This window comes from Heterodontus francisci, chromosome 22 (genome assembly GCF_036365525.1).
Source record: "Heterodontus francisci isolate sHetFra1 chromosome 22, sHetFra1.hap1, whole genome shotgun sequence".
NCBI lineage: Eukaryota > Metazoa > Chordata > Chondrichthyes > Heterodontiformes > Heterodontidae > Heterodontus > Heterodontus francisci.
Window position 1 is genome coordinate 38,047,218 of NC_090392.1, and position 27,874 is coordinate 38,075,091.

At 44.1% G+C, this 27,874-nt stretch overlaps 8 non-coding genes across 8 annotated transcripts; all 8 read right to left on the reverse strand.

The window, feature by feature from the left end:
- Positions 1-1,930: 1,930 nt before the first annotated feature.
- On the reverse strand, positions 1,931-2,003 carry trnav-uac (transfer RNA valine (anticodon UAC)). The gene has a single exon. It is a non-coding gene; the product is annotated as a tRNA-Val (tRNA).
- A 3,409-nt stretch (positions 2,004-5,412) lies between these two features.
- trnav-cac (transfer RNA valine (anticodon CAC)) lies at positions 5,413-5,485 on the reverse strand. Its single transcript has one exon. It is a non-coding gene; the product is annotated as a tRNA-Val (tRNA).
- A 3,409-nt stretch (positions 5,486-8,894) lies between these two features.
- On the reverse strand, positions 8,895-8,967 carry trnav-uac (transfer RNA valine (anticodon UAC)). Its single transcript has one exon. It is a non-coding gene; the product is annotated as a tRNA-Val (tRNA).
- Positions 8,968-12,376: 3,409 nt separating this feature from the next.
- trnav-uac (transfer RNA valine (anticodon UAC)) lies at positions 12,377-12,449 on the reverse strand. The gene has a single exon. It is a non-coding gene; the product is annotated as a tRNA-Val (tRNA).
- A 3,409-nt stretch (positions 12,450-15,858) lies between these two features.
- trnav-uac (transfer RNA valine (anticodon UAC)) lies at positions 15,859-15,931 on the reverse strand. Its single transcript has one exon. It is a non-coding gene; the product is annotated as a tRNA-Val (tRNA).
- A 3,407-nt stretch (positions 15,932-19,338) lies between these two features.
- On the reverse strand, positions 19,339-19,411 carry trnav-uac (transfer RNA valine (anticodon UAC)). The gene has a single exon. It is a non-coding gene; the product is annotated as a tRNA-Val (tRNA).
- A 3,407-nt stretch (positions 19,412-22,818) lies between these two features.
- On the reverse strand, positions 22,819-22,891 carry trnav-uac (transfer RNA valine (anticodon UAC)). Its single transcript has one exon. It is a non-coding gene; the product is annotated as a tRNA-Val (tRNA).
- A 3,400-nt stretch (positions 22,892-26,291) lies between these two features.
- trnav-uac (transfer RNA valine (anticodon UAC)) lies at positions 26,292-26,364 on the reverse strand. The gene has a single exon. It is a non-coding gene; the product is annotated as a tRNA-Val (tRNA).
- Between the last annotated feature and the right edge of the window lie 1,510 nt (positions 26,365-27,874).

Genomic DNA, 27,874 nt, shown 5'->3' on the forward strand with positions numbered 1-27,874 from the left:
AAACAGGCCCTTCGGCCCACCGAGTCTGTGCCGACCATCGACCACCCATTTATACTAATCCTACACGAATTCCATATTCCTACCACATCCCCACCTTCCCTATATTTCCCTATCACCTACCTTTACTAGGGGCAATTGGGAATGGCCAATTAACCTATCAACCAGCAAGTCTTTGGCGTGTGGGAGGAAACCGGAGCACCCGGAGGAATCCCACGCAGACACAGGGAGAACTTGCAAACACCACACAGGCAGTGCCCAGAATTGAAACCGGGTCGCTGGAGCTGTGAGGCTGCGGTGCTAACCATTGCACACGAGAGCGTGCCGGACTGAATATTGAGTTCAATAATTTCAGTTCGTGACGGGCCCCCCATTTTACTTTCACTTTTTGTTATTTTTCTTTTTTACATTTTTTGCATTTTTTTGTATGTTTATTTTATTTCATCTTAGTTTGTTCAGTTTACTTACCCACTGTTTTGTTTTCATGTTTGTACTTGCTGCTGTTCAATTTTCAGTCCGTTAACAGTCCTATCTGTACTAATGCTTTGTCTTTCAACACACCATTAACATATTGTTTGCCTTTGCTCCATGACCTTCTGGTCAGCTATTCTGTGGCCTTGCCCACTCTACACCTTCTCCTTTGTTATCTCTTGCTCCACCCCCGCTTTACTTGCTTCTAACCTTTGACTTTTCTAATATTTGCCAGTTCTGAAGAAGGGTCACTGAGCCGAAATGTTAACTCTGCTTCTCTCTCCACAGATGCTGCCAGACCTGCTGAGTAATTCCAGAATTTCTTGCTTTTATTTCAGATTTCCAGCATCCACAGTATTTTGCTTTTATTCATGTATAGTCTTCCTCAGTTCAATATGAAGGAGCGGGTTGATATTGAGCGGAGCCGCAGTGCATCTCATTTTCAACGCCACCTTGTTAATTTTCCTGTTACTCGCCAAATGAAGAACAATACAAAGTGATAATTTGGCACGTCTGCCTGTTTCCTTAGCTTCAGTTACAGAATCAGCTGTGTCCGTCTTTAAGGGAGGCAAAGTACTCTTCGCGGCTCTGCGTGACGCTGAATAGTTATGTTAATCTGCATCAATAAACCCAGGTATGTCTCTGTTACTGACTGAACAAAACGCTAATAGGTCTGTGAGCGAATGTCATAACTTAAATAACTTTTTCCCCTCTGCGTGTCATGAACCTTTACCCCTTGTCATAATTGCGGCTGCATGTTCAGAGCTGCGTTGTCAAGGTGCTTAAGACACCAAGAATCTGCTGCAGCAGTGGTTAAATTGAAAAGGATTTTTGCCCCTTTTACCCAAAAAGAAATGTTCAGGAGGAGCATTTTCCCCAAACTTGTTTCCACCGGAGATTCATCATTGCAACTCAAAGAAAGTTTCAGTCACTTGGGTGTTCTGTTCGAGCTGCTCGGAGGTTTAGTGGCCCGGATATCATGTGCCTACGTTTTGCTGAGCCTGTGCTTGGTTTCTGGGGAGATTTGGCCCGGGTTGTGCTATTTTACCTCCCTGAGATGGCCAGTAACCTGTTGATTGAGGCAGCAGACCCCTCTTGCTGCTAGCAGCGAGTAATTGGACAGTGCGGGTTAAAATATTGCGGCGTGCCCCTGTCTCAACGAATGTGGAGCTGGCGAAAGTGAATTGCTGATGTGCTTTTGCCTCGTCTGAAATGAGACTTAGATCAGCTGTGACTTAGCAAGCTAGTGTTGCAGGTTTCTAATCTAATCTGAGCCAAATGAAGTGCAAGTGCTAGGTTTTGAGGAACTTTCTGCAGCATCAGGACAAGAAAGAGGAGCGATTGCAAGGCATTGTGCACACAATGTGCAAGAGAAATAGGACTTTGAGAAATTGTGTTGTGTTAATGGGGAATGTCAATGATTGCATCCATCGTGGTCAGACGTTTGGGTTTGTTTCGAAAATGTTTCTGCTCAGTTCCGAACTGGGGACCTTTTGCGTGTAAGACAAACGTGATCACCACTACACTACAGAAACTCAACACGGCTGCAGTGCTGAGGAAGCTGCGAGTATTGTTAAACTATACAGTCATGATCTTTTTGTGGTGCTTGTTTCATTGAAATGCAATTCCACTGTGACATTTCGCAAGGCTGCAGAGGTATTGACCCAGCAATGGACGCTCAGCAGTGCACAACACATTGCCAGGCCATTCAGGCCATCGTACCATTGCCACTTTTTTCAAAGACTTGCCAGTTGGGCCCACTTCCTTCGCTCTGCTTTTGTTTGCCTCTCCTTTCATGCAATTATCCAATTCCCTTTTTTGTAAACTCTCACTTAAGAAACTAAGTTTGGAAGAGGTGCAGCAGCTGCTGCAGTGTCAATGCACAGTGTGCCATCATTGACAAGATTCCCTTCCCCAACCACTCCAAGACATCCACTTGGGATTCTTGCCAAGTTCTGGATTTCATTTCTCATTATTTACTGATTGCACTGACACATATTTGTGCTTTTAAACTCTTTATTTTTATCAAATGCGTCCTTATTTTGCTGATTTGCAACATACAATGTGATTACCCGAGCAGTAGAATGCGTAACAGAGGCAGTTAAATAATGGGGGCGAAGCTTCGCTACAGCTATATAATGTCCTGGTTAGACCCCACCTGGAGTGCTCTGCATAGTTCTGGGCATTCCACTTTATAAAGTATACAAATTGGCCTTGGTATACAGGGCAGTTCAGATCCAGCAGAATGTTTTCAGAGTTCAAATGGTTAGATTAGGAAGCCATGTCCCCGCTTCCACAGAGACAGCTGTTGGTTTCCACCTGGTGCCTCACTTGCTTCTGAATTTCAAGGTGTAGAATGAAATCAAGCAACGTAACCCAAGTTTGCAATGCATTCCATGCAATCATCAACCACATCATTCCCGTCTTCCTCACCTTAGCTGCACAGCCCTCTAAACGTTGCAATCCACGTCACACAGGATTTGTTCCAGGATTAAACTTTCAGTAGGATTATATTAATATCTGTGCCCGCATCTTGAAATGAGATTCTCAGCGATATCCAACACAAATTGAATTGTATAGATGACAGGCAAATACAGGAAAACAGGTCAGTATGCAACACAATCCCATGGTGCCCATTTTCAGATGCACAATATTCATCTTTTCCAGCAAATGAAAGAATTTTTCAGTGAATCATTTGTAAAGTCAGTGTTAATGCCATTTGTGCCTTTCTTTCTTCTCGTTTTGCAACATACTGGCGCCTAAATCCAATTAATGTATATTCATGTTTATTGGGGAGACCAAACGCAGACTGGGTGATCGCTTTGCGGAACACGCCCGCTCAGTCCGCAAGCTGGACCCTGAGCTTCTGGTTGCTTGCCATTTCAAGACTCCCCGCTGCTCTCATGCTCACATCTCTATCCTTTGGTTTGCTGCAGTGTTCCAGTGAACAACAACGCAAGCTCGAAAAACAGCATCTCGTTGACCGATTAGTTTAGTTTCGTGATGCAGCACTGAAACAGGCCCTTCGGCCCACCGAGTCTGTGCCGACCATCGACCACCCATTTATACTAATCCTACACGAATTCCATATTCCTACCACATCCCCACCTTCCCTATATTTCCCTATCACCTACCTTTACTAGGGGCAATTGGGAATGGCCAATTAACCTATCAACCAGCAAGTCTTTGGCATGTGGGAGGAAACCGGAGCACCCGGAGGAATCCCACGCAGACACAGGGAGAACTTGCAAACACCACACAGGCAGTGCCCAGAATTGAAACCGGGTCGCTGGAGCTGTGAGGCTGCGGTGCTAACCATTGCACACGAGAGCGTGCCGGACTGAATATTGAGTTCAATAATTTCAGTTCGTGACGGGCCCCCCATTTTACTTTCACTTTTTGTTATTTTTCTTTTTTACATTTTTTGCATTTTTTTGTATGTTTATTTTATTTCATCTTAGTTTGTTCAGTTTACTTACCCACTGTTTTGTTTTCATGTTTGTACTTGCTGCTGTTCAATTTTCAGTCCGTTAACAGTCCTATCTGTACTAATGCTTTGTCTTTCAACACACCATTAACATATTGTTTGCCTTTGCTCCATGACCTTCTGGTCAGCTATTCTGTGGCCTTGCCCACTCTACACCTTCTCCTTTGTTATCTCTTGCTCCACCCCCGCTTTACTTGCTTCTAACCTTTGACTTTTCTAATATTTGCCAGTTCTGAAGAAGGGTCACTGAGCCGAAATGTTAACTCTGCTTCTCTCTCCACAGATGCTGCCAGACCTGCTGAGTAATTCCAGAATTTCTTGCTTTTATTTCTGATTTCCAGCATCCACAGTATTTTGCTTTTATTCATGTATAGTCTTCCTCAGTTCAATATGAAGGAGCGGGTTGATATTGAGCGGAGCCGCAGTGCATCTCATTTTCAACGCCACCTTGTTAATTTTCCTGTTACTCGCCAAATGAAGAACAATACAAAGTGATAATTTGGCACGTCTGCCTGTTTCCTTAGCTTCAGTTACAGAATCAGCTGTGTCCGTCTTTAAGGGAGGCAAAGTACTCTTCGCGGCTCTGCGTGACGCTGAATAGTTATGTTAATCTGCATCAATAAACCCAGGTATGTCTCTGTTACTGACTGAACAAAACGCTAATAGGTCTGTGAGCGAATGTCATAACTTAAATAACTTTTTCCCCTCTGCGTGTCATGAACCTTTACCCCTTGTCATAATTGCGGCTGCATGTTCAGAGCTGCGTTGTCAAGGTGCTTAAGACACCAAGAATCTGCTGCAGCAGTGGTTAAATTGAAAAGGATTTTTGCCCCTTTTACCCAAAAAGAAATGTTCAGGAGGAGCATTTTCCCCAAACTTGTTTCCACCGGAGATTCATCATTGCAACTCAAAGAAAGGTTCAGTCACTTGGGTGTTCTGTTCGAGCTGCTCGGAGGTTTAGTGGCCCGGATATCATGTGCCTACGTTTTGCTGAGCCTGTGCTTGGTTTCTGGGGAGATTTGGCCCGGGTTGTGCTATTTTACCTCCCTGAGATGGCCAGTAACCTGTTGATTGAGGCAGCAGACCCCTCTTGCTGCTAGCAGCGAGTAATTGGACAGTGCGGGTTAAAATATTGCGGCGTGCCCCTGTCTCAACGAATGTGGAGCTGGCGAAAGTGAATTGCTGATGTGCTTTTGCCTCGTCTGAAATGAGACTTAGATCAGGTGTGACTTAGCAAGCTAGTGTTGCAGGTTTCTAATCTAATCTGAGCCAAATGAAGTGCAAGTGCTAGGTTTTGAGGAACTTTCTGCAGCATCAGGACAAGAAAGAGGAGCGATTGCAAGGCATTGTGCACACAATGTGCAAGAGAAATAGGACTTTGAGAAATTGTGTTGTGTTAATGGGGAATGTCAATGATTGCATTCATCGTGGTCAGACGTTTGGGTTTGTTTCGAAAATGTTTCTGCCCAGTTTCGAACTGGGGACCTTTTGCGTGTGAAACAAACGTGATCACCACTACACTACAGAAACTCAACATGGCTGCAGTGCTGAGGAAGCTGCGAGTATTGTTAAACTATACAGTCATGATCTTTTTGTGGTGCTTGTTTCATTGAAATGCAATTCCACTGTGACATTTCGCAAGGCTGCAGAGGTATTGACCCAGCAATGGACGCTCAGCAGTGCACAACACATTGCCAGGCCATTCAGGCCATCGTACCATTGCCACTTTTTTCAAAGACTTGCCAGTTGGGCCCACTTCCTTCGCTCTGCTTTTGTTTGCCTCTCCTTTCATGCAATTATCCAATTCCCTTTTTTGTAAACTCTCACTTAAGAAACTAAGTTTGGAAGAGGTGCAGCAGCTGCTGCAGTGTCAATGCACAGTGTGCCATCATTGACAAGATTCCCTTCCCCAACCACTCCAAGACATCCACTTGGGATTCTTGCCAAGTTCTGGATTTCATTTCTCATTATTTACTGATTGCACTGACACATATTTGTGCTTTTAAACTCTTTATTTTTATCAAATGCGTCCTTATTTTGCTGATTTGCAACATACAATGTGATTACCCGAGCAGTAGAATGCGTAACAGAGGCAGTTAAATAATGGGGGCGAAGCTTCGCTACAGCTATATAATGTCCTGGTTAGACCCCACCTGGAGTGCTCTGCATAGTTCTGGGCATTCCACTTTATAAAGTATACAAATTGGCCTTGGTATACAGGGCAGTTCAGATCCAGCAGAATGTTTTCAGAGTTCAAATGGTTAGATTAGGAAGCCATGTCCCCGCTTCCACAGAGACAGCTGTTGGTTTCCACCTGGTGCCTCACTTGCTTCTGAATTTCAAGGTGTAGAATGAAATCAAGCAACGTAACCCAAGTTTGCAATGCATTCCATGCAATCATCAACCACATCATTCCCGTCTTCCTCACCTTAGCTGCACAGCCCTCTAAACGTTGCAATCCACGTCACACAGGATTTGTTCCAGGATTAAACTTTCAGTAGGATTATATTAATATCTGTGCCCGCATCTTGAAATGAGATTCTCAGCGATATCCAACACAAATTGAATTGTATAGATGACAGGCAAATACAGGAAAACAGGTCAGTATGCAACACAATCCCATGGTGCCCATTTTCAGATGCACAATATTCATCTTTTCCAGCAAATGAAAGAATTTTTCAGTGAATCATTTGTAAAGTCAGTGTTAATGCCATTTGTGCCTTTCTTTCTTCTCGTTTTGCAACATACTGGCGCCTAAATCCAATTAATGTATATTCATGTTTATTGGGGAGACCAAACGCAGACTGGGTGATCGCTTTGCGGAACACGCCCGCTCAGTCCGCAAGCTGGACCCTGAGCTTCTGGTTGCTTGCCATTTCAAGACTCCCCGCTGCTCTCATGCTCACATCTCTTTCCTTTGGTTTGCTGCAGTGTTCCAGTGAACAACAACGCAAGCTCGAAAAACAGCATCTCGTTGACCGATTAGTTTAGTTTCGTGATGCAGCACTGAAACAGGCCCTTCGGCCCACCGAGTCTGTGCCGACCATCGACCACCCATTTATACTAATCCTACACGAATTCCATATTCCTACCACATCCCCACCTTCCCTATATTTCCCTATCACCTACCTTTACTAGGGGCAATTGGGAATGGCCAATTAACCTATCAACCAGCAAGTCTTTGGCATGTGGGAGGAAACCGGAGCACCCGGAGGAATCCCACGCAGACACAGGGAGAACTTGCAAACACCACACAGGCAGTGCCCAGAATTGAAACCGGGTCGCTGGAGCTGTGAGGCTGCGGTGCTAACCATTGCACACGAGAGCGTGCCGGACTGAATATTGAGTTCAATAATTTCAGTTCGTGACGGGCCCCCCATTTTACTTTCACTTTTTGTTATTTTTCTTTTTTACATTTTTTGCATTTTTTTGTATGTTTATTTTATTTCATCTTAGTTTGTTCAGTTTACTTACCCACTGTTTTGTTTTCATGTTTGTACTTGCTGCTGTTCAATTTTCAGTCCGTTAACAGTCCTATCTGTACTAATGCTTTGTCTTTCAACACACCATTAACATATTGTTTGCCTTTGCTCCATGACCTTCTGGTCAGCTATTCTGTGGCCTTGCCCACTCTACACCTTCTCCTTTGTTATCTCTTGCTCCACCCCCGCTTTACTTGCTTCTAACCTTTGACTTTTCTAATATTTGCCAGTTCTGAAGAAGGGTCACTGAGCCGAAATGTTAACTCTGCTTCTCTCTCCACAGATGCTGCCAGACCTGCTGAGTAATTCCAGAATTTCTTGCTTTTATTTCTGATTTCCAGCATCCACAGTATTTTGCTTTTATTCATGTTTTGTCTTCCTCAGTTCAATATGAAGGAGCGGGTTGATATTGAGCGGAGCCGCAGTGCATCTCATTTTCAACGCCACCTTGTTAATTTTCCTGTTACTCGCCAAATGAAGAACAATACAAAGTGATAATTTGGCACGTCTGCCTGTTTCCTTAGCTTCAGTTACAGAATCAGCTGTGTCCGTCTTTAAGGGAGGCAAAGTACTCTTTGCGGCTCTGCGTGACGCTGAATAGTTATGTTAATCTGCATCAATAAACCCAGGTATGTCTCTGTTACTGACTGAACAAAACGCTAATAGGTCTGTGAGCGAATGTCATAACTTAAATAACTTTTTCCCCTCTGCGTGTCATGAACCTTTACCCCTTGTCATAATTGCGGCTGCATGTTCAGAGCTGCGTTGTCAAGGTGCTTAAGACACCAAGAATCTGCTGCAGCAGTGGTTAAATTGAAAAGGATTTTTGCCCCTTTTACCCAAAAAGAAATGTTCAGGAGGAGCATTTTCCCCAAACTTGTTTCCACCGGAGATTCATCATTGCAACTCAAAGAAAGTTTCAGTCACTTGGGTGTTCTGTTCGAGCTGCTCGGAGGTTTAGTGGCCCGGATATCATGTGCCTACGTTTTGCTGAGCCTGTGCTTGGTTTCTGGGGAGATTTGGCCCGGGTTGTGCTATTTTACCTCCCTGAGATGGCCAGTAACCTGTTGATTGAGGCAGCAGACCCCTCTTGCTGCTAGCAGCGAGTAATTGGACAGTGCGGGTTAAAATATTGCGGCGTGCCCCTGTCTCAACGAATGTGGAGCTGGCGAAAGTGAATTGCTGATGTGCTTTTGCCTCGTCTGAAATGAGACTTAGATCAGCTGTGACTTAGCAAGCTAGTGTTGCAGGTTTCTAATCTAATCTGAGCCAAATGAAGTGCAAGTGCTAGGTTTTGAGGAACTTTCTGCAGCATCAGGACAAGAAAGAGGAGCGATTGCAAGGCATTGTGCACACAATGTGCAAGAGAAATAGGACTTTGAGAAATTGTGTTGTGTTAATGGGGAATGTCAATGATTGCATCCATCGTGGTCAGACGTTTGGGTTAGTTTCGAAAATGTTTCTGCCCAGTTTCGAACTGGGGACCTTTTGCGTGTAAGACAAACGTGATCACCACTACACTACAGAAACTCAACACGGTTACAGTGCTGAGGAAGCTGCGAGTATTGTTAAACTATACAGTCATGATCTTTTTGTGGTGCTTGTTTCATTGAAATGCAATTCCACTGTGACATTTCGCAAGGCTGCAGAGGTATTGACCCAGCAATGGACGCTCAGCAGTGCACAACACATTGCCAGGCCATTCAGGCCATCGTACCATTGCCACTTTTTTCAAAGACTTGCCAGTTGGGCCCACTTCCTTCGCTCTGCTTTTGTTTGCCTCTCCTTTCATGCAATTATCCAATTCCCTTTTTTGTAAACTCTCACTTAAGAAACTAAGTTTGGAAGAGGTGCAGCAGCTGCTGCAGTGTCAATGCACAGTGTGCCATCATTGACAAGATTCCCTTCCCCAACCACTCCAAGACATCCACTTGGGATTCTTGCCAAGTTCTGGATTTCATTTCTCATTATTTACTGATTGCACTGACACATATTTGTGCTTTTAAACTCTTTATTTTTATCAAATGCGTCCTTATTTTGCTGATTTGCAACATACAATGTGATTACCCGAGCAGTAGAATGCGTAACAGAGGCAGTTAAATAATGGGGGCGAAGCTTCGCTACAGCTATATAATGTCCTGGTTAGACCCCACCTGGAGTGCTCTGCATAGTTCTGGGCATTCCACTTTATAAAGTATACAAATTGGCCTTGGTATACAGGGCAGTTCAGATCCAGCAGAATGTTTTCAGAGTTCAAATGGTTAGATTAGGAAGCCATGTCCCCGCTTCCACAGAGACAGCTGTTGGTTTCCACCTGGTGCCTCACTTGCTTCTGAATTTCAAGGTGTAGAATGAAATCAAGCAACGTAACCCAAGTTTGCAATGCATTCCATGCAATCATCAACCACATCATTCCCGTCTTCCTCACCTTAGCTGCACAGCCCTCTAAACGTTGCAATCCACGTCACACAGGATTTGTTCCAGGATTAAACTTTCAGTAGGATTATATTAATATCTGTGCCCGCATCTTGAAATGAGATTCTCAGCGATATCCAACACAAATTGAATTGTATAGATGACAGGCAAATACAGGAAAACAGGTCAGTATGCAACACAATCCCATGGTGCCCATTTTCAGATGCACAATATTCATCTTTTCCAGCAAATGAAAGAATTTTTCAGTGAATCATTTGTAAAGTCAGTGTTAATGCCATTTGTGCCTTTCTTTCTTCTCGTTTTGCAACATACTGGCGCCTAAATCCAATTAATGTATATTCATGTTTATTGGGGAGACCAAACGCAGACTGGGTGATCGCTTTGCGGAACACGCCCGCTCAGTCCGCAAGCTGGACCCTGAGCTTCTGGTTGCTTGCCATTTCAAGACTCCCCGCTGCTCTCATGCTCACATCTCTTTCCTTTGGTTTGCTGCAGTGTTCCAGTGAACAACAACGCAAGCTCGAAAAACAGCATCTCGTTGACCGATTAGTTTAGTTTCGTGATGCAGCACTGAAACAGGCCCTTCGGCCCACCGAGTCTGTGCCGACCATCGACCACCCATTTATACTAATCCTACACGAATTCCATATTCCTACCACATCCCCACCTTCCCTATATTTCCCTATCACCTACCTTTACTAGGGGCAATTGGGAATGGCCAATTAACCTATCAACCAGCAAGTCTTTGGCATGTGGGAGGAAACCGGAGCACCCGGAGGAATCCCACGCAGACACAGGGAGAACTTGCAAACACCACACAGGCAGTGCCCAGAATTGAAACCGGGTCGCTGGAGCTGTGAGGCTGCGGTGCTAACCATTGCACACGAGAGCGTGCCGGACTGAATATTGAGTTCAATAATTTCAGTTCGTGACGGGCCCCCCATTTTACTTTCACTTTTTGTTATTTTTCTTTTTTACATTTTTTGCATTTTTTTGTATGTTTATTTTATTTCATCTTAGTTTGTTCAGTTTACTTACCCACTGTTTTGTTTTCATGTTTGTACTTGCTGCTGTTCAATTTTCAGTCCGTTAACAGTCCTATCTGTACTAATGCTTTGTCTTTCAACACACCATTAACATATTGTTTGCCTTTGCTCCATGACCTTCTGGTCAGCTATTCTGTGGCCTTGCCCACTCTACACCTTCTCCTTTGTTATCTCTTGCTCCACCCCCGCTTTACTTGCTTCTAACCTTTGACTTTTCTAATATTTGCCAGTTCTGAAGAAGGGTCACTGAGCCGAAATGTTAACTCTGCTTCTCTCTCCACAGATGCTGCCAGACCTGCTGAGTAATTCCAGAATTTCTTGCTTTTATTTCTGATTTCCAGCATCCACAGTATTTTGCTTTTATTCATGTTTTGTCTTCCTCAGTTCAATATGAAGGAGCGGGTTGATATTGAGCGGAGCCGCAGTGCATCTCATTTTCAACGCCACCTTGTTAATTTTCCTGTTACTCGCCAAATGAAGAACAATACAAAGTGATAATTTGGCACGTCTGCCTGTTTCCTTAGCTTCAGTTACAGAATCAGCTGTGTCCGTCTTTAAGGGAGGCAAAGTACTCTTTGCGGCTCTGCGTGACGCTGAATAGTTATGTTAATCTGCATCAATAAACCCAGGTATGTCTCTGTTACTGACTGAACAAAACGCTAATAGGTCTGTGAGCGAATGTCATAACTTAAATAACTTTTTCCCCTCTGCGTGTCATGAACCTTTACCCCTTGTCATAATTGCGGCTGCATGTTCAGAGCTGCGTTGTCAAGGTGCTTAAGACACCAAGAATCTGCTGCAGCAGTGGTTAAATTGAAAAGGATTTTTGCCCCTTTTACCCAAAAAGAAATGTTCAGGAGGAGCATTTTCCCCAAACTTGTTTCCACCGGAGATTCATCATTGCAACTCAAAGAAAGTTTCAGTCACTTGGGTGTTCTGTTCGAGCTGCTCGGAGGTTTAGTGGCCCGGATATCATGTGCCTACGTTTTGCTGAGCCTGTGCTTGGTTTCTGGGGAGATTTGGCCCGGGTTGTGCTATTTTACCTCCCTGAGATGGCCAGTAACCTGTTGATTGAGGCAGCAGACCCCTCTTGCTGCTAGCAGCGAGTAATTGGACAGTGCGGGTTAAAATATTGCGGCGTGCCCCTGTCTCAACGAATGTGGAGCTGGCGAAAGTGAATTGCTGATGTGCTTTTGCCTCGTCTGAAATGAGACTTAGATCAGCTGTGACTTAGCAAGCTAGTGTTGCAGGTTTCTAATCTAATCTGAGCCAAATGAAGTGCAAGTGCTAGGTTTTGAGGAACTTTCTGCAGCATCAGGACAAGAAAGAGGAGCGATTGCAAGGCATTGTGCACACAATGTGCAAGAGAAATAGGACTTTGAGAAATTGTGTTGTGTTAATGGGGAATGTCAATGATTGCATCCATCGTGGTCAGACGTTTGGGTTAGTTTCGAAAATGTTTCTGCCCAGTTTCGAACTGGGGACCTTTTGCGTGTAAGACAAACGTGATCACCACTACACTACAGAAACTCAACACGGTTACAGTGCTGAGGAAGCTGCGAGTATTGTTAAACTATACAGTCATGATCTTTTTGTGGTGCTTGTTTCATTGAAATGCAATTCCACTGTGACATTTCGCAAGGCTGCAGAGGTATTGACCCAGCAATGGACGCTCAGCAGTGCACAACACATTGCCAGGCCATTCAGGCCATCGTACCATTGCCACTTTTTTCAAAGACTTGCCAGTTGGGCCCACTTCCTTCGCTCTGCTTTTGTTTGCCTCTCCTTTCATGCAATTATCCAATTCCCTTTTTTGTAAACTCTCACTTAAGAAACTAAGTTTGGAAGAGGTGCAGCAGCTGCTGCAGTGTCAATGCACAGTGTGCCATCATTGACAAGATTCCCTTCCCCAACCACTCCAAGACATCCACTTGGGATTCTTGCCAAGTTCTGGATTTCATTTCTCATTATTTACTGATTGCACTGACACATATTTGTGCTTTTAAACTCTTTATTTTTATCAAATGCGTCCTTATTTTGCTGATTTGCAACATACAATGTGATTACCCGAGCAGTAGAATGCGTAACAGAGGCAGTTAAATAATGGGGGCGAAGCTTCGCTACAGCTATATAATGTCCTGGTTAGACCCCACCTGGAGTGCTCTGCATAGTTCTGGGCATTCCACTTTATAAAGTATACAAATTGGCCTTGGTATACAGGGCAGTTCAGATCCAGCAGAATGTTTTCAGAGTTCAAATGGTTAGATTAGGAAGCCATGTCCCCGCTTCCACAGAGACAGCTGTTGGTTTCCACCTGGTGCCTCACTTGCTTCTGAATTTCAAGGTGTAGAATGAAATCAAGCAACGTAACCCAAGTTTGCAATGCATTCCATGCAATCATCAACCACATCATTCCCGTCTTCCTCACCTTAGCTGCACAGCCCTCTAAACGTTGCAATCCACGTCACACAGGATTTGTTCCAGGATTAAACTTTCAGTAGGATTATATTAATATCTGTGCCCGCATCTTGAAATGAGATTCTCAGCGATATCCAACACAAATTGAATTGTATAGATGACAGGCAAATACAGGAAAACAGGTCAGTATGCAACACAATCCCATGGTGCCCATTTTCAGATGCACAATATTCATCTTTTCCAGCAAATGAAAGAATTTTTCAGTGAATCATTTGTAAAGTCAGTGTTAATGCCATTTGTGCCTTTCTTTCTTCTCGTTTTGCAACATACTGGCGCCTAAATCCAATTAATGTATATTCATGTTTATTGGGGAGACCAAACGCAGACTGGGTGATCGCTTTGCGGAACACGTCCGCTCAGTCCGCAAGCTGGACCCTGAGCTTCTGGTTGCTTGCCATTTCAAGACTCCCCGCTGCTCTCATGCTCACATCTCTATCCTTTGGTTTGCTGCAGTGTTCCAGTGAACAACAACGCAAGCTCGAAAAACAGCATCTCGTTGACCGATTAGTTTAGTTTCGTGATGCAGCACTGAAACAGGCCCTTCGGCCCACCGAGTCTGTGCCGACCATCGACCACCCATTTATACTAATCCTACACGAATTCCATATTCCTACCACATCGCCACCTTCCCTATATTTCCCTATCACCTACCTTTACTAGGGGCAATTGGGAATGGCCAATTAACCTATCAACCAGCAAGTCTTTGGCATGTGGGAGGAAACCGGAGCACCCGGAGGAATCCCACGCAGACACAGGGAGAACTTGCAAACACCACACAGGCAGTGCCCAGAATTGAAACCGAGTCCCTGGAGCTGTGAGGCTGCGGTGCTAACCATTGTACACGAGAGCGTGCCGGACTGAATATTGAGTTCAATAATTTCAGTTCGTGACGGGCCACCCATTTTACTTTCACTTTTTGTTATTTTTCTTTTTTACATTTTTTGCATTTTTTTGTATGTTTATTTTATTTCATCTTAGTTTGTTCAGTTTACTTACCCACTGTTTTGTTTTCATGTTTGTACTTGCTGCTGTTCAATTTTCAGTCCGTTAACAGTCCTATCTGTACTAATGCTTTGTCTTTCAACACACCATTAACATATTGTTTGCCTTTGCTCCATGACCTTCTGGTCAGCTATTCTGTGGCCTTGCCCACTCTACACCTTCTCCTTTGTTATCTCTTGCTCCACCCCCGCTTTACTTGCTTCTAACCTTTGACTTTTCTAATATTTGCCAGTTCTGAAGAAGGGTCACTGAGCCGAAATGTTAACTCTGCTTCTCTCTCCACAGATGCTGCCAGACCTGCTGAGTAATTCCAGAATTTCTTGCTTTTATTTCAGATTTCCAGCATCCACAGTATTTTGCTTTTATTCATGTATAGTCTTCCTCAGTTCAATATGAAGGAGCGGGTTGATATTGAGCGGAGCCGCAGTGCATCTCATTTTCAACACCACCTTGTTAATTTTCCTGTTACTCGCCAAATGAAGAACAATACAAAGTGATAATTTGGCACGTCTGCCTGTTTCCTTAGCTTCAGTTACAAAATCAGCTGTGTCCGTCTTTAAGGGAGGCAAAGTACTCTTCGCGGCTCTGCGTGACGCTGAATAGTTATGTTAATCTGCATCAATAAACCCAGGTATGTCTCTGTTACTGACTGAACAAAACGCTAATAGGTCTGTGAGCGAATGTCATAAATTAAATAACTTTTTCCCCTCTGCGTGTCATGAACCTTTACCCCTTGTCATAATTGCGGCTGCATGTTCAGAGCTGCGTTGTCAAGGTGCTTAAGACACCAAGAATCTGCTGCAGCAGTGGTTAAATTGAAAAGGATTTTTGCCCCTTTTACCCAAAAAGAAATGTTCAGGAGGAGCATTTTCCCCAAACTTGTTTCCACCGGAGATTCATCATTGCAACTCAAAGAAAGTTTCAGTCACTTGGGTGTTCTGTTCGAGCTGCTCGGAGGTTTAGTGGCCCGGATATCATGTGCCTACGTTTTGCTGAGCCTGTGCTTGGTTTCTGGGGAGATTTTGCCCGGGTTGTGCTATTTTACCTCCCTGAGATGGCCAGTAACCTGTTGATTGAGGCAGCAGACCCCTCTTGCTGCTAGCAGCGAGTAATTGGACAGTGCGGGTTAAAATATTGCGGCGTGCCCCTGTCTCAACGAATGTGGAGCTGGCGAAAGTGAATTGCTGATGTGCTTTTGCCTCGTCTGAAATGAGACTTAGATCAGCTGTGACTTAGCAAGCTAGTGTTGTAGGTTTCTAATCTAATCTGAGCCAAATGAAGTGCAAGTGCTAGGTTTTGAGGAACTTTCTGCAGCATCAGGACAAGAAAGAGGAGCGATTGCAAGGCATTGTGCACACAATGTGCAAGAGAAATAGGACTTTGAGAAATTGTGTTGTGTTAATGGGGAATGTCAATGATTGCATCCATCGTGGTCAGACGTTTGGGTTTGTTTCGAAAATGTTTCTGCCCAGTTTCGAACTGGGGACCTTTTGCGTGTAAGACAAACGTGATCACCACTACACTACAGAAACTCAACACGGCTGCAGTGCTGAGGAAGCTGCAAGTATTGTTAAACTATACAGTCATGATCTTTTTGTGGTGCTTGTTTCATTGAAATGCAATTCCACTGTGACATTTCGCAAGGCTGCAGAGGTATTGACCCAGCAATGGACGCTCAGCAGTGCACAACACATTGCCAGGCCATTCAGGCCATCGTACCATTGCCACTTTTTTCAAAGACTTGCCAGTTGGGCCCACTTCCTTCGCTCTGCTTTTGTTTGCCTCTCCTTTCATGCAATTATCCAATTCCCTTTTTTGTAAACTCTCACTTAAGAAACTAAGTTTGGAAGAGGTGCAGCAGCTGCTGCAGTGTCAATGCACAGTGTGCCATCATTGACAAGATTCCCTTCCCCAACCACTCCAAGACATCCACTTGGGATTCTTGCCAAGTTCTGGATTTCATTTCTCATTATTTACTGATTGCACTGACACATATTTGTGCTTTTAAACTCTTTATTTTTATCAAATGCGTCCTTATTTTGCTGATTTGCAACATACAATGTGATTACCCGAGCAGTAGAATGCGTAACAGAGGCAGTTAAATAATGGGGGCGAAGCTTCGCTACAGCTATATAATGTCCTGGTTAGACCCCACCTGGAGTGCTCTGCATAGTTCTGGGCATTCCACTTTATAAAGTATACAAATTGGCCTTGGTATACAGGGCAGTTCAGATCCAGCAGAATGTTTTCAGAGTTCAAATGGTTAGATTAGGAAGCCATGTCCCCGCTTCCACAGAGACAGCTGTTGGTTTCCACCTGGTGCCTCACTTGCTTCTGAATTTCAAGGTGTAGAATGAAATCAAGCAACGTAACCCAAGTTTGCAATGCATTCCATGCAATCATCAACCACATCATTCCCGTCTTCCTCACCTTAGCTGCACAGCCCTCTAAACGTTGCAATCCACGTCACACAGGATTTGTTCCAGGATTAAACTTTCAGTAGGATTATATTAATATCTGTGCCCGCATCTTGAAATGAGATTCTCAGCGATATCCAACACAAATTGAATTGTATAGATGACAGGCAAATACAGGAAAACAGGTCAGTATGCAACACAATCCCATGGTGCCCATTTTCAGATGCACAATATTCATCTTTTCCAGCAAATGAAAGAATTTTTCAGTGAATCATTTGTAAAGTCAGTGTTAATGCCATTTGTGCCTTTCTTTCTTCTCGTTTTGCAACATACTGGCGCCTAAATCCAATTAATGTATATTCATGTTTATTGGGGAGACCAAACGCAGACTGGGTGATCGCTTTGCGGAACACGTCCGCTCAGTCCGCAAGCAGGACCCTGAGCTTCTGGTTGCTTGCCATTTCAAGACTCCCCGCTGCTCTCATGCTTACATCTCTATCCTGGGCTTGCTGCAGTGTTCCAGTGAACAACAACGCAAGCTCGAAAAACAGCATCTCGTTGACCGATTAGTTTAGTTTCGTGATGCAGCACTGAAACAGGCCCTTCGGCCCACCGAGTCTGTGCCGACCATCGACCACCCATTTATACTAATCCTACACGAATTCCATATTCCTACCACATCCCCACCTTCCCTATATTTCCCTATCACCTACCTTTACTAGGGGCAATTGGGAATGGCCAATTAACCTATCAACCAGCAAGTCTTTGGCATGTGGGAGGAAACCGGAGCACCCGGAGGAATCCCACGCAGACACAGGGAGAACTTGCAAACACCACACAGGCAGTGCCCAGAATTGAAACCGGGTCGCTGGAGCTGTGAGGCTGCGGTGCTAACCATTGCACACGAGAGCGTGCCGGACTGAACATTGAGTTCAATAATTTCAGATCATGACGGGCCCCCCATTTTACTTTCACTTTTTGTTATTTTTCTTTTTTACATTTTTTACATTTTTTTGTATGTTTATTTTATTTCATCTTCGTTTGTTCAGTTTACTTACCCACTGTTTTGTTTTCATGTTTGTACTTGCTGCTGTTCAATTTTCAATCCGTTAACAGTCCTATCTGTAATAATGCTTTGTCTTTCAACACACCATTAACATATTGTTTGCCTTTGCTCCATGACCTTCTGGTCAGCTATTCTGTGGCCTTGCCCAATCTGCACCTTCTCCTTTGTTATCTCTTGCTCCACCCCCGCTTTACTTGCTTCTAACCTTTGACTTTTCTAATATTTGCCAGTTCTGAAGAAGGGTCACTGAGCCGAAATGTTAACTCTGCTTCTCTCTCCACAGATGCTGCCAGACCTGCTGAGTAATTCCAGAATTTCTTGCTTTTATTTCAGATTTCCAGCATCCACAGTATTTTGCTTTTATTCATGTATATTCTTCCTCAGTTCAATATGAAGGAGCGGGTTGATATTGAGCGGAGCCGCAGTGCATCTCATTTTCAACGCCACCTTGTTAGTTTTCCTGTTACTCGCCGAATGAAGAACAATACAAAGTGATAATTTGGCACGTCTGCCTGTTTCCTTAGCTTCAGTTACAGAATCAGCTGTGTCCGTCTTTAAGGGAGGCAAAGTACTCTTCGAGCTCTGCGTGACGCTGAATAGTTATGTTAATCTGCATCAATAAACCCAGGTATGTCTCTGTTACTGACTGAACAAAACGCTAATAGGTCTGTGAGCGAATGTCATAACTTAAATAACTTTTTCCCCTCTGCGTGTCATGAACCTTTACCCCTTGTCATAATTGCGGCTGCATGTTAAGAGCTGCGTTTTCAAGGTGCTTAAGACACCAAGAATCTGCCGCAGCAGTGGTTAAATTGAAAAGGATTTTTGCTCCTTTTACCCAAAAAGAAATGTTCAGGAGGAGCATTTTCCCCAAACTTGTTTCCACCGGAGATTCATCATTGCAACTCAAAGAAAGTTTCAGTCACTTGGGTGTTCTGTTCGAGCTGCTCGGAGGTTTAGTGGCCCGGATATCATGTGCCTACGTTTTGCTGAGCCTGTGCTTGGTTTCTGGGGAGATTTTGCCCGGGTTGTGCTATTTTACCTCCCTGAGATGGCCAGTAACCTGTTGATTGAGGCAGCAGACCCCTCTTGCTGCTAGCAGCGAGTAATTGGACAGTGCGGGTTAAAATATTGCGGCGTGCCCCTGTCTCAACGAATGTGGAGCTGGCGAAAGTGAATTGCTGATGTGCTTTTGCCTCGTCTGAAATGAGACTTAGATCAGCTGTGACTTAGCAAGCTAGTGTTGCAGGTTTCTAATCTAATCTGAGCCAAATGAAGTGCAAGTGCTAGGTTTTGAGGAACTTTCTGCAGCATCAGGACAAGAAAGAGGAGCGATTGCAAGGCATTGTGCACACAATGTGCAAGAGAAATAGGACTTTGAGAAATTGTGTTGTGTTAATGGGGAATGTCAATGATTGCATCCATCGTGGTCAGACGTTTGGGTTTGTTTCGAAAATGTTTCTGCCCAGTTTCGAACTAGGGACTTTTTGCTTGTAAGACAAACGTGATCACCACTACACTACAGAAACTCAGCACGATTGCAGTGCTGAGGAAGCTGCGAGTATTGTTAAACTATACAGTCAAGATCTATTTGTGGTGCTTGTTTCATTGAAATGCAATTCCACTGTGACATTTCGCAAGGCTGCAGAGGTATTGACCCAGCAATGGACGCTCAGCAGTGCACAACACATTGCCAGGCCATTCAGGCCATCGTACCATTGCCACTTTTTTCAAAGACTTGCCAGTTGGGCCCACTTCCTTCGCTCTGCTTTTGTTTGCCTCTCCTTTCATGCAATTATCCAATTCCCTTTTTTGTAAACTCTCACTTAAGAAACTAAGTTTGGAAGAGGTGCAGCAGCTGCTGCAGTGTCAATGCACAGTGTGCCATCATTGACAAGATTCCCTTCCCCAACCAGTCCAAGACATCCACTTGGGATTCTTGCCAAGTTCTGGATTTCATTTCTCATTATTTACTGATTGCACTGACACATATTTGTGCTTTTAAACTCTTTATTTTTATCAAATGCGTCCTTATTTTGCTGATTTGCAACATACAATGTGATTACCCGAGCAGTAGAATGCGTAACAGAGGCAGTTAATTAATGGGGGCGAAGCTTCGCTACAGCTATATAATGTCCTGGTTAGACCCCACCTGGAGTGCTCTGCATAGTTCTGGGCATTCCACTTTATAAAGTATACAAATTGGCCTTGGTATACAGGGCAGTTCAGATCCAGCAGAATGTTTTCAGAGTTCAAATGGTTAGATTAGGAAGCCATGTCCCCGCTTCCACAGAGACAGCTGTTGGTTTCCACCTGGTGCCTCACTTGCTTCTGAATTTCAAGGTGTAGAATGAAATCAAGCAACGTAACCCAAGTTTGCAATGCATTCCATGCAATCATCAACCACATCATTCCCGTCTTCCTCACCTTAGCTGCACAGCCCTCTAAACGTTGCAATCCACGTCACACAGGATTTGTTCCAGGATTAAACTTTCAGTAGGATTATATTAATATCTGTGCCCGCATCTTGAAATGAGATTCTCAGCGATATCCAACACAAATTGAATTGTATAGATGACAGGCAAATACAGGAAAACAGGTCAGTATGCAACACAATCCCATGGTGCCCATTTTCAGATGCACAATATTCATCTTTTCCAGCAAATGAAAGAATTTTTCAGTGAATCATTTGTAAAGTCAGTGTTAATGCCATTTGTGCCTTTCTTTCTTCTCGTTTTGCAACATACTGGCGCCTAAATCCAATTAATGTATATTCATGTTTATTGGGGAGACCAAACGCAGACTGGGTGATCGCTTTGCGGAACACGTCCGCTCAGTCCGCAAGCAGGACCCTGAGCTTCTGGTTGCTTGCCATTTCAAGACTCCCCGCTGCTCTCATGCTTACATCTCTATCCTGGGCTTGCTGCAGTGTTCCAGTGAACAACAACGCAAGCTCGAAAAACAGCATCTCGTTGACCGATTAGTTTAGTTTCGTGATGCAGCACTGAAACAGGCCCTTCGGCCCACCGAGTCTGTGCCGACCATCGACCACCCATTTATACTAATCCTACACGAATTCCATATTCCTACCACATCCCCACCTTCCCTATATTTCCCTATCACCTACCTTTACTAGGGGCAATTGGGAATGGCCAATTAACCTATCAACCAGCAAGTCTTTGGCATGTGGGAGGAAACCGGAGCACCCGGAGGAATCCCACGCAGACACAGGGAGAACTTGCAAACACCACACAGGCAGTGCCCAGAATTGAAACCGGGTCGCTGGAGCTGTGAGGCTGCGGTGCTAACCATTGCACACGAGAGCGTGCCGGACTGAACATTGAGTTCAATAATTTCAGATCATGACGGGCCCCCCATTTTACTTTCACTTTTTGTTATTTTTCTTTTTTACATTTTTTACATTTTTTTGTATGTTTATTTTATTTCATCTTCGTTTGTTCAGTTTACTTACCCACTGTTTTGTTTTCATGTTTGTACTTGCTGCTGTTCAATTTTCAATCCGTTAACAGTCCTATCTGTAATAATGCTTTGTCTTTCAACACACCATTAACATATTGTTTGCCTTTGCTCCATGACCTTCTGGTCAGCTATTCTGTGGCCTTGCCCAATCTGCACCTTCTCCTTTGTTATCTCTTGCTCCACCCCCGCTTTACTTGCTTCTAACCTTTGACTTTTCTAATATTTGCCAGTTCTGAAGAAGGGTCACTGAGCCGAAATGTTAACTCTGCTTCTCTCTCCACAGATGCTGCCAGACCTGCTGAGTAATTCCAGAATTTCTTGCTTTTATTTCAGATTTCCAGCATCCACAGTATTTTGCTTTTATTCATGTATATTCTTCCTCAGTTCAATATGAAGGAGCGGGTTGATATTGAGCGGAGCCGCAGTGCATCTCATTTTCAACGCCACCTTGTTAGTTTTCCTGTTACTCGCCGAATGAAGAACAATACAAAGTGATAATTTGGCACGTCTGCCTGTTTCCTTAGCTTCAGTTACAGAATCAGCTGTGTCCGTCTTTAAGGGAGGCAAAGTACTCTTCGAGCTCTGCGTGACGCTGAATAGTTATGTTAATCTGCATCAATAAACCCAGGTATGTCTCTGTTACTGACTGAACAAAACGCTAATAGGTCTGTGAGCGAATGTCATAACTTAAATAACTTTTTCCCCTCTGCGTGTCATGAACCTTTACCCCTTGTCATAATTGCGGCTGCATGTTAAGAGCTGCGTTTTCAAGGTGCTTAAGACACCAAGAATCTGCCGCAGCAGTGGTTAAATTGAAAAGGATTTTTGCTCCTTTTACCCAAAAAGAAATGTTCAGGAGGAGCATTTTCCCCAAACTTGTTTCCACCGGAGATTCATCATTGCAACTCAAAGAAACTTTCAGTCACTTGGGTGTTCTGTTCGAGCTGCTCGGAGGTTTAGTGGCCCGGATATCATGTGCCTACGTTTTGCTGAGCCTGTGCTTGGTTTCTGGGGAGATTTTGCCCGGGTTGTGCTATTTTACCTCCCTGAGATGGCCAGTAACCTGTTGATTGAGGCAGCAGACCCCTCTTGCTGCTAGCAGCGAGTAATTGGACAGTGCGGGTTAAAATATTGCGGCGTGCCCCTGTCTCAACGAATGTGGAGCTGGCGAAAGTGAATTGCTGATGTGCTTTTGCCTCGTCTGAAATGAGACTTAGATCAGCTGTGACTTAGCAAGCTAGTGTTGCAGGTTTCTAATCTAATCTGAGCCAAATGAAGTGCAAGTGCTAGGTTTTGAGGAACTTTCTGCAGCATCAGGACAAGAAAGAGGAGCGATTGCAAGGCATTGTGCACACAATGTGCAAGAGAAATAGGACTTTGAGAAATTGTGTTGTGTTAATGGGGAATGTCAATGATTGCATCCATCGTGGTCAGACGTTTGGGTTTGTTTCGAAAATGTTTCTGCCCAGTTTCGAACTAGGGACTTTTTGCTTGTAAGACAAACGTGATCACCACTACACTACAGAAACTCAGCACGATTGCAGTGCTGAGGAAGCTGCGAGTATTGTTAAACTATACAGTCAAGATCTATTTGTGGTGCTTGTTTCATTGAAATGCAATTCCACTGTGACATTTCGCAAGGCTGCAGAGGTATTGACCCAGCAATGGACGCTCAGCAGTGCACAACACATTGCCAGGCCATTCAGGCCATCGTACCATTGCCACTTTTTTCAAAGACTTGCCAGTTGGGCCCACTTCCTTCGCTCTGCTTTTGTTTGCCTCTCCTTTCATGCAATTATCCAATTCCCTTTTTTGTAAACTCTCACTTAAGAAACTAAGTTTGGAAGAGGTGCAGCAGCTGCTGCAGTGTCAATGCACAGTGTGCCATCATTGACAAGATTCCCTTCCCCAACCAGTCCAAGACATCCACTTGGGATTCTTGCCAAGTTCTGGATTTCATTTCTCATTATTTACTGATTGCACTGACACATATTTGTGCTTTTAAACTCTTTATTTTTATCAAATGCGTCCTTATTTTGCTGATTTGCAACATACAATGTGATTACCCGAGCAGTAGAATGCGTAACAGAGGCAGTTAATTAATGGGGGCGAAGCTTCGCTACAGCTATATAATGTCCTGGTTAGACCCCACCTGGAGTGCTCTGCATAGTTCTGGGCATTCCACTTTATAAAGTATACAAATTGGCCTTGGTATACAGGGCAGTTCAGATCCAGCAGAATGTTTTCAGAGTTCAAATGGTTAGATTAGGAAGCCATGTCCCCGCTTCCACAGAGACAGCTGTTGGTTTCCACCTGGTGCCTCACTTGCTTCTGAATTTCAAGGTGTAGAATGAAATCAAGCAACGTAACCCAAGTTTGCAATGCATTCCATGCAATCATCAACCACATCATTCCCGTCTTCCTCACCTTAGCTGCACAGCCCTCTAAACGTTGCAATCCACGTCACACAGGATTTGTTCCAGGATTAAACTTTCAGTGGGATTATATTAATATCTGTGCCCGCATCTTGAAATGAGATTCTCAGCGATATCCAACACAAATTGAATTGTATAGATGACAGGCAAATACAGGAAAACAGGTCAGTATGCAACACAATCCCATGGTGCCTATTTTCAGATGCACAATATTCATCTTTTCCAGCAAATGAAAGAATTTTTCAGTGAATCATTTGTAAAGTCAGTGTTAATGCCATTTGTGCCTTTCTTTCTTCTCGTTTTGCAACATACTGGCGCCTAAATCCAATTAATGTATATTCATGTTTATTGGGGAGACCAAACGCAGACTGGGTGATCGCTTTGCGGAACACGTCCGCTCAGTCCGCAAGCAGGACCCTGAGCTTCTGGTTGCTTGCCATTTCAAGACTCCCCGCTGCTCTCATGCTCACATCTCTATCCTGGGCTTGCTTCAGTGTTCCAGTGAACAACAACGCAAGCTCGAAAAACAGCATCTCGTTGACCGATTAGTTTAGTTTCGTGATGCAGCACTGAAACAGGCCCTTCGGCCCACCGAGTCTGTGCCGACCATCGACCACCCATTTATACTAATCCTACACGAATTCCATATTCCTACCACATCCCCACCTTCCCTATATTTCCCTATCACCTACCTTTACTCGGGGCAATTGGGAATGGCCAATTAACCTATCAACCAGCAAGTCTTTGGCATGTGGGAGGAAACCGGAGCACCCGGAGGAATCCCACGCAGACACAGGGAGAACTTGCAAACACCACACAGGCAGTGCCCAGAATTGAAACCGGGTCGCTGGAGCTGTGAGGCTGCGGTGCTAACCATTGCACACGAGAGCGTGCCGGAATGAACATTGAGATCAATAATTTCAGATCATGACGGGCCCCCCATTTTACTTTCACTTTTTGTTATTTTTCTTTTTTACATTTTTTACATTTTTTTGTATGTTTATTTTATTTCATCTTAGTTTGTTCAGTTTACTTACCCACTGTTTTGTTTTCATGTTTGTACTTGCTGCTGTTCAATTTTCAATCCGTTAACAGTCCTATCTGTAATAATGCTTTGTCTTTCAACACACCATTAACATATTGTTTGCCTTTGCTCCATGACCTTCTGGTCAGCTATTCTGTGGCCTTGCCCAATCTGCACCTTCTCCTTTGTTATCTCTTGCTCCACCCCCGCTTTACTTGCTTCTAACCTTTGACTTTTCTAATATTTGCCAGTTCTGAAGAAGGGTCACTGAGCCGAAATGTTAACTCTGCTTCTCTCTCCACAGATGCTGCCAGACCTGCTGAGTAATTCCAGAATTTCTTGCTTTTATTTCAGATTTCCAGCATCCACAGTATTTTGCTTTTATTCATGTATATTCTTCCTCAGTTCAATATGAAGGAGCGGGTTGATATTGAGCGGAGCCGCAGTGCATCTCATTTTCAACGCCACCTTGTTACTTTTCCTGTTACTCGCCGAATGAAGAACAATACAAAGTGATAATTTGGCACGTCTGCCTGTTTCCTTAGCTTCAGTTACAGAATCAGCTGTGTCCGTCTTTAAGGGAGGCAAAGTACTCTTCGAGCTCTGCGTGACGCTGAATAGTTATGTTAATCTGCATCAATAAACCCAGGTATGTCTCTGTTACTGACTGAACAAAACGCTAATAGGTCTGTGAGCGAATGTCATAACTTAAATAACTTTTTCCCCTCTGCGTGTCATGAACCTTTCCCCCTTGTCATAATTGCGGCTGCATGTTAAGAGCTGCGTTTTCAAGGTGCTTAAGACACCAAGAATCTGCCGCAGCAGTGGTTAAATTGAAAAGGATTTTTGCTCCTTTTACCCAAAAAGAAATGTTCAGGAGGAGCATTTTCCCCAAACATGTTTCCACCGGAGATTCATCATTGCAACTCAAAGAAAGTTTCAGGGTGTTCTGTTCGAGCTGCTCGGAGGTTTAGTGGCCCGGATATCATGTGCCTACGTTTTGCTGAGCCTGTGCTTGGTTTCTGGGGAGATTTTGCCCGGGTTGTGCTATTTTACCTCCCTGAGATGGCCAGTAACCTGTTGATTGAGGCAGCAGACCCCTCTTGCTGCTAGCAGCGAGTAATTGGACAGTGCGGGTTAAAATATTGCGGCGTGCCCCTGTCTCAACGAATGTGGAGCTGGCGAAAGTGAATTGCTGATGTGCTTTTGCCTCGTCTGAAATGAGACTTAGATCGGCTGTGACTTAGCAAGCTAGTGTTGCAGGTTTCTAATCTAATCTGAGCCAAATGAAGTGCAAGTGCTAGGTTTTGAGGAACTTTCTGCAGCATCAGGACAAGAAAGAGGAGCGATTGCAAGGCATTGTGCACACAATGTGCAAGAGAAATAGGACTTTGAGAAATTGTGTTGTGTTCATGGGGAATGTCAATGATTGCATCCATCGTGGTCAGACGTTTGGGTTTGTTTCGAAAATGTTTCTGCCCAGTTTCGAACTGGGGACCTTTTGCGTGTAAGACAAACGTGATCACCACTACACTACAGAAACTCAGCACGATTTCAGTGCTGAGGAAGCTGCGAGTATTGTTAAACTATACAGTCATGATCTATTTGTGGTGCTTGTTTCATTGAAATGCAATTCCACTGTGACATTTCGCAAGGCTGCAGAGGTATTGACCCAGCAATGGACGCTCAGCAGTGCACAACACATTGCCAGGCCATTCAGGCCATCGTACCATTGCCACTTTTTTCAAAGACTTGCCAGTTGGGCCCACTTCCTTCGCTCTGCTTTTGTTTGCCTCTCCTTTCATGCAATTATCCAATTCCCTTTTTTGTAAACTCTCACTTAAGAAACTAAGTTTGGAAGAGGTGCAGCAGCTGCTGCAGTGTCAATGCACAGTGTGCCATCATTGACAAGATTCCCTTCCCCAACCACTCCAAGACATCCACTTGGGATTCTTGCCAAGTTCTGGATTTCATTTCTCATTATTTACTGATTGCACTGACACATATTTGTGCTTTTAACCTCTTTATTTTTATCAAATGCGTCCTTATTTTGCTGATTTGCAACATACAATGTGATTACCCGAGCAGTAGAATGCGTAACAGAGGCAGTTAATTAATGGGGACGAAGCTTCGCTACAGCTATATAATGTCCTGGTTAGACCCCACCTGGAGTGCTCTGCATAGTTCTGGGCATTCCACTTTATAAAGTATACAAATTGGCCTTGGTATACAGGGCAGTTCAGATCCAGCAGAATGTTTTCAGAGTTCAAATGGTTAGATTAGGAAGCCATGTCCCCGCTTCCACAGAGACAGCTGTTGGTTTCCACCTGGTGCCTCACTTGCTTCTGAATTTCAAGGTGTAGAATGAAATCAAGCAACGTAACCCAAGTTTGCAATGCATTCCATGCAATCATCAACCACATCATTCCCGTCTTCCTCACCTTAGCTGCACAGCCCTCTAAACGTTGCAATCCACGTCACACAGGATTTGTTCCAGGATTAAACTTTCAGTAGGATTATATTAATATCTGTGCCCGCATCTTGAAATGAGATTCTCAGCGATATCCAACACAAATTGAATTGTATAGATGACAGGCAAATACAGGAAAACAGGTCAGTATGCAACACAATCCCATGGTGCCTATTTTCAGATGCACAATATTCATCTTTTCCAGCAAATGAAAGAATTTTTCAGTGAATCATTTGTAAAGTCAGTGTTAATGCCATTTGTGCCTTTCTTTCTTCTCGTTTTGCAACATACTGGCGCCTAAATCCAATTAATGTATATTCATGTTTATTGGGGAGACCAAACGCAGACTGGGTGATCGCTTTGCGGAACACGTCCGCTCAGTCCGCAAGCAGGACCCTGAGCTTCTGGTTGCTTGCCATTTCAAGACTCCCCGCTGCTCTCATGCTTACATCTCTATCCTGGGATTGCTGTAGTGTTCCAGTGAACAACAACGCAAGCTCGAAAAACAGCATCTCGTTGACCGATTAGTTTAGTTTTGTGATGCAGCACTGAAACAGGCCCTTCAGCCCACCGAGTCTGTGCC